Source organism: Poecilia reticulata, chromosome 2 (genome assembly GCF_904066995.2).
Source record: "Poecilia reticulata chromosome 2, P_reticulata-male-v2, whole genome shotgun sequence".
Classification (NCBI taxonomy): Eukaryota; Metazoa; Chordata; class Actinopteri; order Cyprinodontiformes; family Poeciliidae; genus Poecilia; species Poecilia reticulata.
In genome coordinates, this window is record NC_088831.1 from 1678502 (window position 1) to 1695618 (window position 17117).

Below are 17117 nucleotides of genomic sequence, written 5' to 3' on the forward strand. Positions count from 1 at the left end.
GCGTCATCTTTTTTTTTCTACTGTTGATTTAAGTCATAAAATCCCATTGCAATGTATCAAAGTTTGTTGTTGTGAGGACTGTAATGTGACAAAATATGGAAAAAGCTGTTAGAGGTCAATGGTTGGTTGTGTCTGCTGCCACTCATCAGACACATATGCCTGAGGGATTTGTCATTTTCTTCTCCACATGCAGGAATGGCAAAGGCTACAGGGTTTGTTTGCAGTTTTTTTCATCAGGGAGAAAAATTGATTAAAAGATTATTTCACCTTTTGCACTGTGTAAAAGTTTTAAATCACTGCTTATTTTTTCCATGTTTTCCGTCCAAGCAGCCAGAGCTTGTTTATATCTTCCAGAGCCATCTCCATCAGGCATTCTTCAGACTTTCTGAAGCTCTTTGTTTTGTTTTCGTGCCCTATGGGTAGGCATTACTGCACAGTGATAAAATTTGCAGCTGTTGGGGAATAAATAGGAAACAGATTGTGCAGCTTTTCCATCTGGTCTTACTAAGGAGGAGGAGACACTCAAGTTCCAGTGTGTTCCGACTAGATCTTCCCTCTCGATTCCATTCATAATTTACTGCCCTGTTGTTTCAGTAAGTTTACAGAGAGAAGTCAAGCAAAGACGAGCCTCCTTCCCTCCTGCTTGTTTTCATCATCCAGCGCAGAGCCCTGCCTCAAACCCCCTCCCCCCCTCTGGTTGTCTGGTTGCCCTACTTTCTCGCTGTGGAGAGGCAATAATCAGCCTCCTCATCTCTGTTGCTGCAGATTTTTATGGCCATGCCTGCAATGCCTGCAATCTAAACCATCTGCACCTCACAGCATACCGTTTATTTACAAGGCTATTTATTTATAAGAGGTGCACCGCTATCTCATTTGGCCCATATTTAAATTTATAACCTGGTATCAAAATACGGAACAGCAGCTTTCAGCAGAAATGCGATCCTAAGGCCACCAAAACGGATCCCCTCAACACCTCGGCTGCGCCTAGAAATTCTGTCCATAAAAGTAATGAACAGAATCGGTGACAAAGGGCAGCCTTGGCGGAGTCCAACTCTCACCGGAAACGAGCCCAACTTACTGCCGGCAATGCAGACCAGACTCTGACACCGGTCATACAGGGACCTGACAGCACCGTATCAAAGGGCCCGGTACCCCACACTCCCCGAGTACCCCCCACAAGGCCTCCCGAGGGACACGGTCAAACGCCTTCTCCAAGTCCACAAAACACATGTAGACTGGTTGGGCGAACTCCCATGTATTTTACCGTATTTTGGAAATGCAGTATTTTTACAATGCAGTATTTTACCGTTTTTTAAGAATACGGTAAAATTCTGGCAACCAAAACTGCCAGTATTTTACCGTATTTCTGAAATACGGTAAAATACCGTATTTCCTAAAATATGTTAAATAAAAAATTAAAATGTGGTTTTGCCATAGTAAATACGGTCATACAGCCTGAGGCATAGTATCTACATAAGTGAAAAACATGGCCAGACTGCCATATATATATTGATATATTGACATTTTATTGTAAAAAAACCCCCAAAAACCTTATGGTAAATTACTGGTCACTGTTCTTACCAGAATTTTACCATAAAAATTATAGTACAACACACAAGGAAGTGTAACTTGTCAGCATTTCTATACAGAAAGTTATAAAGAAAATAAATTCAAATTAAACAAAAATACAGATTACGAGTAATCCACTTAAAGAAACAATTTCTATTTAAAAAATTTAGTAAAAAAAACAACAACAATTCTATCTTCTGTCCAGTTTCCTCATGGTATTACTGAGATCTGGAAAACAAAACAAACAAAAAAAACCCAGCATGTGTCCACATAAGAGATAACCTATTGTAGAAGAAAAACCGGTGATAAAAGGATTCTTGTTCTGGGTTGAGAGTAACAAGACACCGAGTTCAGATTTTGCTCAGGATGGTTGTAGTCTTCCCAGTCACAGGTTGAAATTGAGACTCACATGTTGTCAATCGGGTGTTTCCTCTCTGCTGGAAAACAAACAAAGCAAAAGTTAGAAAGATGCACTACATGAACATCATATAAATGCACCATTTGCTTAAATGTTTGTTTCACCTTTGTTGACTTGCATATGGAGACTTCAACCAGGCGGTGTGATCATTTCTGACTGAAAATTCAGTAGTTCCTAAACCTTTGTTTGTTGAATACAGGTGTGATCCTCTGCAACCTGACAAAATACACAAACAAAAAACATAAATAAAAACAAATATAACTGTTTTAGGCAATTTATGAAATAGATACTCACCATTTATCTGAGTCTCATGAAGGCCAATAAGTTGTCTTCAAACATTTATGTAAGTTACAATTCCTGCAAGCTAGCAGAAACAAAGCTGTAAATGTGTACACTTTTCATACAGGCAAACAAATAGATACACCTGAGACGATTTATGCTATGTTAGTTTTTCTCAGTCACTTTGGTGCATTTCTCAAGTCATTGTTGGCATTTCCAAAACAGTAAGCACATTTCTCAAAACAATTTATAGAAACAGCAACAATAGCATTTGTTTGCTTGACAAATCCTTAGTTCAGCTCTCAAAATTCTGTCAGTTAACATACCAGTGACTCAAAATAATAAGTTATAGTTTCTCTATGTACAGATAAGAATAAGACGGTCAAATGGATTAGTCATGGGAAGAGACTACAAAATTCACATTTACGCTTTTGCTGTAATTTATTGATGGACCATGCCATGGTGATTCAGAAAGAAAAAGACAGAAATGCAGAGAACAAAAAAAAGTAGAAAAGGAACCATAGAACAATCTCCTCATGGAAAACTGTACAGTGCTGTAGAAATTACATTACATTTTAATTTCCATCGTCATGCTGACAAAGGTTCCTCAGTGGGGTTAAGGAATGAACAGTAGGGTGGGAGAACCTCCATCAGCATCATGTTGTGGGTCGCAAACCATATCCTGATGTTGGACTGATGGAAACTGGCAGATGTCCTCGGCCTCTTCTGACTCTTCTTCTGCTTTCCTCCCAACTATTTCCTCCTCAGCCTCACTCCTCTTCTTCTCTCTGGCTGTTCACTCTGTCCAGATACTTGTTCATCAGTTCTCAGAAATGTAACATTGTGTTGTGTTCTGGCTATATAGACCATATTGTTGCCAATTGATGGTTCACAAGATGCACCTTCAATCTGTTTCAGAAAACTGGTTGATCGTTGGTTGAGCTAATGGTTCATACATTGACCTGTTAGAGAAACTCGGGACTCACTTGGGAACAATTTACCAATTCAGGACAGATTTAGAAAAGAATCAATTATAAATGAATTAAAATATGATTGACATTATGACAACTTTAAGACTTATGCATGTTAAGACTTACACAATGAACTTATGCTGTTTTGGAAGTTGAGAATTCAACACAGACAATTTAACATATTTTGATCAACACGATTAATGCAAATTACAACGGGGGAAAAGCAGAGAAGTGTACATAATCAGTTACATGATGTACAAAAGCAAAACTTGCAAAAGGAATGAGAAACTAATTTTTTGATGTGCAGAAGTGACATAGTAATTTGAAGATTGAACAGGTATCTTTAAGAATTTCAATTCTGTTCTGAAAAATGCACCCAAACTGAGAAAAACAGTAACATGTTAATATTTAATCTGAACCAAACTTGGAAAAAGTTGCTTCTGCCATTAACAATAACTTTAAGCACATGCAGTCTAAAGTAGACCAGAAATATAATCTATGCAGTCGTTCCTACAGAAACATTAATGGAAGTGATGCATCTGGGAAAATTAAATGTTCTTTAGAGTAAAACTATCTAGCTGTAGTGCATGTACATACACAGCATGGTACAAAAATTACACATTTCTTTATCAGTTGGTTAAAGTTAGCTATCTTCAGTTAAAACCGTGAAAGGGATTCACATGTGATGCAGAAATGTGTTTCCTTCTCCTGAACGCACAAAAATAGCAGACACTTGATTTCAAAGACAGTAGCTGCATCCTGACAAGATCAGGCCTACTGGCCTCTCCGCACCCTGAGCTAGCACCTGCTAGTTAGCAGCCTTAGCTAGCGCACTGTGACTTTACTGTGTTGAGTTCAGGACACCACAGGTTCCTGAGCCACACTCAACTACAGGAACAGAGTTAAAAGAATCTTGCTGCTGATGCTGAAGGAACAAGCAGCAATACAAACTAGATAATTATTTGTTTACATGACAAATAACAGTCTCCATTTACTGTAAACCCTGCTATTTATCACAGTAACAAAATGAAAAACTCTGTAGAGTATTCTCTACTAATAGCACAATATTTAAAACCAAGTGTGGAATTTATGAAACTTCAATGAAGGGCGACTTCACAACTTTTATGATTTTAGATAACGCTAGAATTGTTCTTTATTGAAGTTTCACAAATCAGATAAAGGTTTCACAAATCCCACACTTGGTTTTAAATATTCTGATATGAGTTGAGAATAATCTAGTCCAGATTTGAAGAGTCTAGGTGTTGTAGTTTTTTAGCTAGAGTAAATTAAAGATGCTGATGGTAGTGAAAAATTAGGTGGAATTGCCCTTTAGCCATTTCCCAAATTGGAAGCAGCAATTGGAAACCAACTTCAGTTTCATCCAAGCAAGAGGGGCTAACATACAGTATAAGAAATCTATGGTTGGCATAAAATTAATCTCAAATCATCATTTAATCAAATATTCTCATAAATGATAGTGGCGTTGGCTGTAGGGGTTTGCTTTGCAATCTGTGGATCGCCAGATTGATGCCTGGTCTACTGTTGAGATTTCAGTTTGGTGTATTAAAGGCATTATTAAAAAACAAACCAAAATATCATACCAGCATTCTGTTCTTTGTAAAAATTACTTTTGCAGTCTTGTTTACGGTTTTACATTGTAGATATAATTATCAGCAAAATGTAATTTTGGCTGATTACCCCAAACTGTTAAGTTTAGGGTAATTAACTGCTGGCAATATTACAATATTTTTCTATGAACTTTACAATTACTTATATTTTTACAATATATTTCTGTATTTTCTACATTCATGACTGTCAAAATTACTTAGGATATATGTTTATTGAGTTATGATAATTCCATGTATTTTCTACGGTAACAAAATGTTTTGGATATTACGGTCAGTAACTGTTGGTATTTCACAATTTTCTACCGTAAATTTACTGACTTTTTTTTGCAGTTTCAACTTACGGTAGTTCCATGCAGCTTCTACGTTAATGAAATGTTTTTGGATATGACGGTCAAAAACTGCTGGTCTTTTATCGTTTTTTACCGTAAATTTACTGACTTTTTTTATAGTGTACATTTACCTCGTTATGTGCGCGAGACCGTGAGACGCGGTGACGTGTGACGTGGTGACGTGTATGGGAAAACATCATCGGCGCGCCGCTTCCTCCAGACAGGGTTTTGGCGCCCCCTCTGGTGCTGCGCCTCTATGCGTTGCATGCCCTGCATACCCACTTTTCGCACCACTGGCTATCTGTCACATTCAACGGGCTGCGTTAAGCTCCCAGTCGGGGAAAACCCCTGATTTAGATCGGAGCGGCCACGACGATCTACCGTAACACACCACACATTACATGATGATCGGTTACGAAATCACCAGCGACAATCTTAGATCAGCCAACGTTCTAAGATTGTCATAAGGAGAAAATAGGGGCAAAAAATTGTGTAGTGTGAACTATTGCATTAGGTCAGGGGTCCCCAAACTACGGCCCGCGGGCCGGATCCGGCCCGCCTCCACATTTGTTCCGGCCCCCTGAACAATACCTGAGAGCATTTAGATTTTTTTTCATATATTGTATTTTCGGGACTACAAGCCGTTTATATGTAGATTTTTATTCAACCACCAGGGGGCTCTTTACTTGCCGCCAACATTGAGCCCACAAGCAACAAAATGAGTAGGAAACAGATCAGATGTCTTTGGAAAGTTTCTTTGCAAAGGGGAAAAGGCTCAGAGAAGACACAGGAGAATGGATTTATCCTGAACCGGTAGGTGAGTCCCACATTACAAGCCGCTCTGCGTAACAAGCGGCGACCGGCTGCTAATGAGGCAATGAAGCTTCAAGCTGCTTCGCCACATAGAGACCAAGCAGGCTGTGGATATAAGCAACACTTCGGGTGTTATTGTCTCCCATCACTCCCAGATGGAACCGTCTCGTTGCAGAGAAACAAGCTCAGGGCTCCATAATTGTGAGTTAAAATTTTCACGAAAGTAAAATGTTCGTTTTTGTGGCGCTTCTGTATATTATTTTTAAGGGATATATAAACATTACCATACCGACCAGAGTCAGAGCGTTTGGGCAGTGGTCAAGAGGAGAGGAGTAGAGCTTTTGAGTCTTAAGTCTGGTTTAGACAGAAAGATTTAATAATTGTCGGCCGATTCTCCAAACCTCTGTGATCACAGAGCTGATAAAAGTACAACAGGTTCGATTGGTTCGTGTTCAGCCACACGGAACGAACCGATTCCAGTCACGGACATCCCGATTCCAGAGGATAATCCAGTAAAAAAAAAAAAAAAAAACAACATAGCGGGAATTTACAATAAGCAAACACGGATGACGATGTAGAAGCAATAGTGATAGTTTGTGGACTCATTTTAAGAGATAAAAGACGTAATAAAAGAAAAGGCGGAGGAAGAAAGACGACGGGAGCAGCCGTATTTGCTGCACTATGATTTGGAGTTGTAGCTATATGTTTTTTCATAGTTAACATTTTTAACTGAATAAACATAATAATAACTTTTAGATTTAATAACAAACATTTCCACATATCATCTCCGATATCCACCGGACTCAGTTGCGCGACACGTCAGCTGTTTAGGATTCCCCTCTGTTCTTACGTCATCGCGCTTTCTGATTGGCTACCTGTCACATTCAGCAGGTCGTATTCTCGTTCCCAGACAGGAAAAACCCCACAGGTTGCGATAAAAAACTCCAAGACAACCCAAATTGGGTATATTCAGGATTTAGCGGGAACACCAACATTCAGAAGCCTTATCTGACTACCCCTGCATTAGGTAGTCGGATGTGCCCGTTTTCTCTATTTAAATCTAATGATTACTGAAGGGCAATATAGTATACACACTTCATAATCTGCACTCTTTTGGTTGAATGCAGTATTTGTTTCCACTTCGGCTTTATGTTGTCTAGTTTTTATTCAAGTACGTTTTTTGTTAATGGAGACTGAGAATCCATTTTATTTATTTTTTTGGTTGTTTTATTTAGTTTATTTTCCAGTGTTATGTGTTCTTTTGAAAATAAGGTGCATCTATCAGGAAATCACATGCATTATTAGTCATTTCCATTAAATCAGTGTCAAAAGGTCTTGAAACAATATTATCGTTTATCGCAATAATTTTTTAGACAATTAATCGTCCAGCAAAATTTGTTATCGTGACAGGCCTACTCCCTCACAACTTTCCTCCTAACTATCCTTTCTTCTTCTGAGCTACTTCCTTCCAGTTCCTGTTTACTGCCTTGGCTATTACCAATTCCCTTTCCTTCATCTATTTTATTTCTTCCACGACCTCTCTAAAAAAAAGTAATAAAACAGAAAGATAAAATAACAAATAATGCCAATTTGATCATTCAGATCTAATGTGTTCCAGATGTAAGAAACGTTCTGAAATTTATCATTGACATTTTACAAATTTCACAAATCAATCAGAAGGTTTCACAAAAGTTTTATTTATTCTGCTTTTAGTGCAGAGTAATCTAGTTAGGTTTGAAATGTCTAGGTGTTGTATTTTTTAAAGTACAACATATTAAATAAGCTCAAGATAGTGAAAAATTAAGTGTAATTGCCCTTTAGCTATTTTCAAATTAAATGTTACATTCGTAAGCTAACTTCAGCTTCGAATATATATATATATATATATATATATATATATATATATATATATATATATATATATATATAGCTCTATATATAACTATATGTAGAGCAGAGCTATATCTATCTATATGACATAAATAGATTGCACACTGCACAGATAATCAAAACACTTAACCTAGCATCTCTGTAAGCTGTCCCTATTAGCTACGTCAGACATATGAGGCATTATGATGAATACAAACCATTTATTAACTTACCTTCAAAGTTATTGTGAAGTTTGACACATCCAGCCTAAATCCTTTGTTGTTGTTGGAGCTTTTCAGGACGTCTGAATAATTCTATAAGCATCAATAGTCCTGCAGCAACCGAGGAGCCATTGTTAACACTGTTGCCTGTGCACCGGAAGCATAATATGTGGCAAAAAAATGCGGAAGTGCTAAAACGGAAGTCCATAAGTCCATAAACCCCACTGGCATTGGTGTTCATTTGGAAATCAACACCAGACGGAATTGCTTTTATTTAACTCTCTGGAATAACACCAACTCTTTAGGGAAATTAACACTCATGTTGTTGAATTAGATTAAACAAGTGTTGAATTAACACTGTATTTTTAACATAAAACACCAACACTGGAAATCTAACACTTTTGAATTTGCTGTGTAGGAATAGACAAATCTTCACCCACTGGGCTCATTTAAATGTTTAGTCACCTGCTTATTGTTCATTCTTAACATCTGACCCTATACCAACGTGTGCAGACAGAATGTTTAAAGTTGATCCAAACGAGTGTTCAAACGCTGTTTAGTCTAACAAGGTCCAGTGGGAGCAATTAGACGCCTGCAGAGGTAACGTGGGTTTCTTTTTAATTTCTCCACCCTGCAAGATCATGTCACCCCACACTTCCCAGCACTCATCAGTCAGGATTACTGCTTTCTGAACCAGGACTTCCTTTTCCAAAGTATGGTAAATAAACTCTTCGCTCCCTAGTGGTAAAGTCACACTGACACTGACTGTCAGGTGTTGTCTGTTTTTAAAGGCTTTTAAAGCCACAATTGAGCAGTTCAGGCCAGAGGGAAATGCAAGTTTACGTGGAAACTGAGATATGCAGGTGAAACAATAAATTTTTTCCTAGAAAAGAAAACAATGCAGCAATCAGATGCCATGTTACATTCATCTGGTGCTTGTTTACAACAGCTCAGGAGAGGATAAGGCCACCACTTTACTAGGTGCTATTCTGGAAATGAACAATACCATCCATTTATCCATTGTCCTATTCTTATCCCAAATCACGTCATAGGCATATGTCGGTGCCTCCCAGGATTCTTTTGTCTGCCCGGGGGTTTCTTCCCAGGGGGCTATGTCTGCACAAACCTCCCCTGGGAGGTTTCCATGAGGCTTCCTGTTGTCCAGACTGCCCGAACTTATAGCAGAAGAGATGCAGTTCTACTAGTTAGTAGAACACTGGATGATGGAGATCTTCACACCATCTCAAAGGCTGCACCTGAATACACATTAGTTCAGGATGTCATTCTACCATTCATGATGTATATCTTCGGACCTAAGTTGAGGCTTGGAATGTTGATAAAGCTGTTCATCAAATGCTTTGCTTGTGCCTCAGGTGTTTCCTCATCACAACAGAGCAGCATCTGGGACTTATCAAACCTTCCCTCAGTTCTTCTATCCATCTTGTTATAACTCATGAACAAGACACAAAGATACTCAAACTCCTTTACTTGAGGAAGAGTCAGAACCTTGACCCAAAGGGAGCTGTCCAACTTTTTCTGTTTGAGAACCCAGGTTCTCACACTTGGAGACAATCGACTCCATGGACAATAGACCCTTCACCCGAACTACAACTTCAAATCCTGTCCATGTAAACCATAAACAGGGTACATGACAAACAGGAAACCCTTGCAGTGTCTTATCCCTTCTGGGAACAAGGCCAACTTTGTGCCAGGAATCCAGAAATAGATCTTAATTTGGGGTTACGAACGCAGTGAATCAGTAAAAGACAATCCAGGTGTCCGATACCCCCATCTTCCACAAAATATGTGAGAGGAGGGTTATTTTCAGGAAAACATGTTATCCTTCAAACTAAATACTATGGACCAAAGTTACTGCCTGAATAAAGTATTTACATTTTTCTGTTATCTGACGGTTTTGCAGTGGGAAACACTCCCAGTGTGAATGATCATAATGAAAGCATGACAACACCATTTGACTCTCTTGTTCATAAACAATATTGTAATGGATAGTGAATCATTTTAATTAAGTTTCCTAAATTATTCAAATTTGTAATTATTCATTGTAAATTATTTAAGTATGTTGCAGATTGTTTAATGATATTTGTCTGTTTGATTACCACTGATGGTTTGTATTTTGTTTATTTGGATTGCACTTTGTAAAGTTTTTTTTTTGTACCTCACGGGCTGCCATAGCTAATGAGGGCAGGCCTATAAAAGCTCGCAAACAACTTGAATGAACTGTCAAAGATGTGCTTGGCACAATCAACACTTAGTGTTCCCCTGTGAAAGCAGCGAGGTACGTTTTATTTTGTTGTTTGTGTTGTAAGTTTATGTTTATATTCTAATAATTGTATATGTTTTTAGTTTTCACGGTGACTGAGATGGGTGTGACGTCTGATGATCCAGTCAAAGAAAATAAACAAACCTGGAAAATTCACCCGTCGAGACCGCGCAATTCATTCGAATGCTGGGGAGCAGCTACAGTGAAAACTCGACGCTTCCGTGTGTCGCCTTCCATAGACGGTGAGACGTTTTGATCAGGACATCAGCCGAAGTTTGACGCTGCGGAGTCAACGCCGCCATGAGGAGCTTTTCTTCGCGGTGGATCCAAGTTCGCTTCAGAAACTGAATCCGACAGATGATCGTTGGCTCGGTGAGAAATTGACTGATCAACCAAAGCGGAAACAGCTTGGAGATGACGTCACGTGACTGTTATTGGCGATTATGAAATTACGCCGAATTACTCGAAGGTAACTGGACTAATTCAAAAAAAAAAAAAATTAGAATGTGTCTTTTACAAACATTTTGAATGTGGGTTTAATTTCACTGTGAGGTTTAGGTCATTGTAAGAGTTAAGATGTCACTGCCAAGTGAAAAGGGACTTTCTGCTGACGATATGTGTGCTGAAGAAAAGCCAAAAGAACAAGAGTTGGTTTCAGGTCCACGGACAAGAAAGTTAACTGAAAAAGGAGAACAGTACAGAGAAACGGAATCTGCAAAACAGACAAAGGCATTTCTTAAATCTTATGTATCCTGGAAACAAATTGCCAGAGAAGCCAGGAAGAAATTAAAAGGTTTCTGCTCTCAGGAGAATCTGGATGAAATAAATCGGCAAGTCCAATACGGTCTTGATAAAGTGAAACGGAATTATGAGTTTCTTCAACGTAATTGTTTAAATACTCCAGATATTGTGCAGAAACTAGATGCCTGTACTATATTAACAAATGAGATTTATGATCTTGTGTGTAAGTGTTTGGAAGGGAGTATTGTTGAAGATGAATTCAATCCAGAAGTTGAAAAGGAAAGGGTACGAGAAATTTTAAATAGAGATGAATATCGGTCTGTTTTTGGAGAAGCCTCTACTGAAAGTTCTTCATGTACATGTGGTTCATCAATTACCAGCTCCAAAGTTTCTCAAGAGCGGGTAATGGCAGAAGCTGATCTTGCAGCCAAAAATGTTCAAGTTGGATCCATGTTGGAGATTGAAGCTCAACATGCTAAAGTCAGTAAACTTGAATGTGAGTGGAAATGTCATGAGTCCCAGATTATGGCAGAAATGAAGCAGAAGGAGGCTGAAGTGCTGCAGCAACTTGATGAGGAAAAGAGCAAGTTAAAAGTAATGGAAATGGATATGGAAGTTAAAATGGCTGCAGCTCGGGTTGATGTTTTTAGCAGACTTGATGATGGTGTTGAAAGGGAAAATCTGGATTCTAAGCACTGAAGTTAAATCAGTGCGACCTCTAAAACACAAAAGAAAGTCAACTGCAAGGGCTGCAACTATTCCACCTCACGTTTGCTCTGAGAATCCTGCAGTAAACTTGGCTGAAGCCTTAACGAGCTCGTTAAGTTTAAGTCGCCTTCCTGTTCCTGTACCTGCCATATTCTCAGGTGACCCTTTGAAATTTGTGGACTTTAAGATATCATTTACAACTTTAATTGGTTCAAAATCCATCTCTGCTGAGGAAAAAATGTTGTATCTGAAAAGTTATTTTTCTGGAGAAGCCCGGAGGGCTGTAGGTTTCTTTTACAGAAGCTCTGAAGACGCATATGAAGGTGCTTGGTCAGTTCTTCAGGAGAGATATGGAAACCCATTTGTAATTCAGAAGGCATTTAGGGATAAACTTAAGTTATGGCCAAAGATTGCACCAAATGATCCATTGTGTCTCAGAGATTTTGCTGACTTTTTGAAAAGCTGTGAAGAAGCCATGCCTCAAATAAAAGGACTGTCCATCTTAAATGATTGTGAAGAAAATCATAAGATGTTGAAGAAGTTACCAGACTGGGTTGTACGTAAATGGAGTAGAGTTGTTGTTGAAGTACTTGATGCATGTGGGGAATATCCATCTTTTGAATGTTTTTCTAGATTCATACAAAAGGAAGCGCGCATAGCATCTAATCCTATTGCTTCTCCATTTTTGTTAAAGTCTAGAACTTCAAGTGATCTTTCCAAAAAGGCAAAGGCTCTTAGTACCAGTACGGAGTTCAAGAAACAAGAAACTGTTCATGTTCTAAAATCTAAACTGCCTTGTTTGGTTTGTACAGACATGTCGCACAGTGTTGCTAAATGCCCTAAATTTGCAGCTAAATCAATGGAAGACAAAAGGTCATTTATACATCAGAACCATCTTTGTTTTGGATGCCTGAGAAAAGGACATTTATTGAAAGATTGTAAAACGCGCCATGTTTGTGGGGAGTGTAGACGGCATCATCCTACTTGTTTGCACCAGGAGAGAGTGAGATCTCAGGATGCTGCTCAGCAGTGTTCCATCTCTCCAGAAGAAACGCCTCAGGTTTCTCGCAGTGTTTTGTCTCATACACTCACCCGAAACCTTTCTGCAACATCAAGTATTGTTCCAGTATTTTTGTCCTCTGTGAAGGATCCTGGGAAGGAAATGCTTACCTATGCACTCCTTGATACTCAGAGTGACTCCTCCTTTGTCTTAGAAGATGTTGTTAAAAATCTGACTGTTGAAACGAAACCAGTACAGTTAAAACTTAGTACCATGGTTTCTGTTGATACACCTGTTTCAAGTCAAATTGTGTCTGACTTACAGATTCGGAGTTTTTTCTCTGATAAATGTATAAGGTTGCGGCAAGCATATACACGTGACTTCATTCCAGTTGATACATCTTGCATACCAAGTAGAAGTACAGCATTACAGTGGCCTCACCTTAAACATCTGGCTGGCAAAATGCCTGCTTTACAAGACTGTGAAGTAGGTCTACTCATTGGGTTTGACTGTCCTTCTGCTTTGGCTCCTTTGGAAGTTGTTGTTGGTGGGGAAAATGAACCCTTTGCTCAAAAAACATCTCTGGGTTGGAGTATTATTGGGGCAGCTAATCCACATCTAGATCGACAAGGTAACCAAAGATTTGTACATAGAGTGATGGTGAAAGAAATGCCAGCTCCACTAACATCTGATGTTTTAAAGGCTCTGGAGTTGGATTTCAATGAAAGGGGCCCAGAAGGAAAATGTGTTTCTCAAGATGACATTCGGTTTATACAACTTATGAGTGAAAATATTACACAGAAAGATGATGGCCATTTGGAGATGCCTCTTCCATTTAAAACACCCTGCCTTCCTGTGCTGCCAAATAATAAGAAGCTGGCTACTGTTCGTTTACAACATCTGAAGAGAAGGTTAAAGAGAAATGATCAGTTCTACAATCATTATAAAACATTTATGGAGTCTATCATTAGCTGTGGTGATGCTGAACTAGCTCCTGCGGCAAACGCCAATGATTGTGTGTGGTACTTACCTCATCATGGGGTGTACCATTCAAAGAAACCAGATAAGTTAAGAGTGGTGTTTGACTGCTCAGCTAAATTTCGTGGTACCTCTTTGAATGATACCTTGTTAACTGGTCCAGATTTGATAAACTCTTTAATTGGAATCCTTCTGCGCTTCAGAAAAGAAGCTGTTGCTATTATTTGTGACATTGAAAGGATGTTCCACCAGTTTTATGTTGCGTCAAAGCATCGTGGTTACCTCAGGTTCCTATGGTGGGAGCAAGGAGATTTGGAGAGCGAGCCAAAGGAGTATCAAATGAAGGTTCACCTTTTTGGTGCTGCCTCCTCTCCAGGCTGTGCTAATTTTGGTTTGAAATATTTAGCACAACAGCAGAAATCAAAGTTTCCAGCTGCAGCGGCATTTGTGGAGAATAATTTTTATGTTGATGATGGGTTAATAAGTGTCCCTACAGCTAATGATGCCACCAAACTAATAACTGAAGCACAGAAACTCTGCAAAGAAGGTGGTTTGAGACTCCACAAATTTAATTCCAACAGATCTGAAGTCCTAGGCTGTGTGAATCCATCTGAGAGAGCGACAAGTGTTGTTTCTGCTGATCTCAAGCCTGATTTAGCGCTTACTGAACATACCTTAGGTATGCGATGGCATGTCAAAACTGACTGTTTGGGTTTTCACATTGATCTGAGGGACAAACCTGATACACGCCGTGGTATTTTGTCAGTAATAGCCTCTCTGTATGACCCACTAGGATTTCTTTCTCCTTTCATTATGAATGGAAAATGCATTCTACAAGATCTGTGCCGCAGACGTATTGGGTGGGATGACACTCTGCCTGAGGACTTGCATGTACGGTGGGAGAAGTGGAAATTCAGCCTTCAGGATGTGGAGAGATTAATGATGCACAGATGTTATCATCCACAAGGATTTGGAAACATTGTTAAAACAGAACTACATCACTTCTCAGATGCTAGCAACCTAGCATATGGTGCATGCTCCTACCTCAGATTTGAGAATGAAAAAGGTGAAATTCATTGTGTTTTGATCATGGCTAAAGCCAGAGTGGCTCCTTTGAAGATTACAACTATTCCTCGTCTCGAGCTTTCAGCTGCTGTGGTTGCTGCTAGGCTGAGTGTGCTGTTAAAATCAGAGCTTGATATGAAGATTGACGCAGAGTTTTTCTGGACAGATTCACAAGTAGTGTTGTCGTATATTAATAATGAGGCACGACGGTTTCATGTATTTGTGGCAAATCGGGTCCAGATAATCAGAGAGAACACAAATCCAAATCAATGGAATCATGTTGACACCACTGAAAATCCAGCAGATCATGCATCTAGAGGGCTGTGTGCTGCTGAGATTTTGACCACTAACTGGCTAACAGGTCCTGAATTTTTGTGGAAAAGCGAGATAAAAAGGGAATTAAAATCTTGCCCTGATCTGTTAGTAGGTGACCCAGAGGTTAAAACTGTTCAGGCCTGTGTAACAACAACAGAAGACACTGCAGATTTTCTGGAATGTTTCACTAGATTTTCATCCTGGTCAACACTGATTAAAGTAGTAGCCAGAATCAAAAGACTTGGACACAGAAATGAATGCCATTCAAATGTGGTGAGTGTTAAAGAACGTGAAGATGCTGTTAAATCAGTGGTGAAACTTGTACAAAAACAGGCCTTTGGCTCAGAGATGAAGTTGCTGAAAAGAGGAGAGAATCTTCCACGTTCCAGCCCTCTGTTTCATTTAAATCCATTTATGGAAGATGGTTTGTTACGGGTTGGTGGAAGATTAAAACATTCATCTCTTAGTGAAGATTTTAAATATCCACTGATTTTGCCAAAGAACAGCCATATCACCCATCTTATTTTGTCTTACTGTCACACTCAGGTATGCCATCAAGGCAGAGGTCAAACCCAAATGCAGCTCAGGAGAAATGGTTTTTGGATTATTGGCTGCAGCGGGTTGGTGGCTAAAATGATTCATAAATGTGTGCAGTGTAGGAAGCTCAGACGACCAGTGGAAGAACAGCTTATGGCTGAGCTTCCAAAACAACGCTTGGAAGCATCTGCACCATTTACATATTGTGGAATGGACTGTTTTGGTCCTTTTGTCGTTAAAAGAAATCGGAAGGAACACAAGAGGTATGGGTTGGTGTTCACCTGCCTCTATTCAAGAGCTGTTCACATTGAAATGTTGGATGATTTGTCCACAGATTCCTTTATTAATGGCCTGCGCTGTTTCATTAGTTTGAGGGGAGTCGTTCGCCAGATATATTGCGATCAAGGAAGAAATTTTGTAGGAGCACAAAATGAGCTAAAGCAGTGTGATCCTAAATATCTGGAGTCCTTTCTAGCAGAGAACCAATGCGAGTTCATTTTTAATGCTCCATCAGCAAGTCATGCTGGTGGTGGTTGGGAGCATCAGATACGCACCATTCGAAATGTGTTGGCCTTCACTCTCTCTCTCAACCTGAGGAAACTTGATGATGCTTCATTAAGAACTTTCTTTTATGAAGCCATGGCTATAATTAATAGTCGTCCTTTAACATTAAAGGAAATAAATGACCCTGGTTCTCTTGAACCTTTAACTCCTAATCATTTGCTTCAAATGAAATCTGAGTCTGCCCTGCCTCCAGCAGGAACATTTGTGAGAGAAGATATTTATTCCTCAAAACGTTGGCGCCGTGTACAGTTTCTGGTTGAACAGTTTTGGAGTCGGTGGAAGAGGGAATACCTCCAGAATATCTCTATTAGACAAAAGTGGCATGTAATTCGGCGCAATCTAAAAGTAAATGATGTTGTAATTGTCAAAGAGGATTTTCTGCCAAGAAATAGGTGGCTGTTGGGTCGTGTTGTGGAAACAATTACCGATAGTGATGGCTTGGTTAGAAGAGTGAAGTTGAGAACAGGAGAACAAACATCAGGAAGGGATATTATCTCAAAGAGTTCAGTGATAGAAAGACCGGTGCAAAAGTTGGTGGTGTTATTAGAAAGTGACTGGTAAACTGAATGTACACAAACAAGTATGTTTTAAACAATCTGCATGGTTTAAGGGAAACTTTAAAATAATGCATGATTTTGGCAATAGTTCATGCATTACTGGTGGGAGTGTAATGGATAGTGAATCATTTTAATTAAGTTTCCTAAATTATTCAAATTTGTAATTATTCATTGTAAATTATTTAAGTATGTTGCAGATTGTTTAATTATATTTGTCTGTTTGATTACCACTGATGGTTTGTATTTTGTTTATTTGGATTGCACTTTGTAAAGT

At 39.1% G+C, this 17117-nt stretch overlaps 1 long non-coding RNA gene across 1 annotated transcript; it reads right to left on the reverse strand.

Annotated features, from left to right (window-relative positions):
* Positions 1 to 1511: 1511 nt before the first annotated feature.
* Positions 1512 to 3155, reverse strand: LOC108167199 (uncharacterized). Its single transcript, XR_001777559.2, has 3 exons — positions 2282 to 3155; positions 2092 to 2203; positions 1512 to 2006 (listed from the first exon to the last, which is right to left on the reverse strand). It is a non-coding gene; the product is annotated as an uncharacterized LOC108167199 (long non-coding RNA).
* Between the last annotated feature and the right edge of the window lie 13962 nt (positions 3156 to 17117).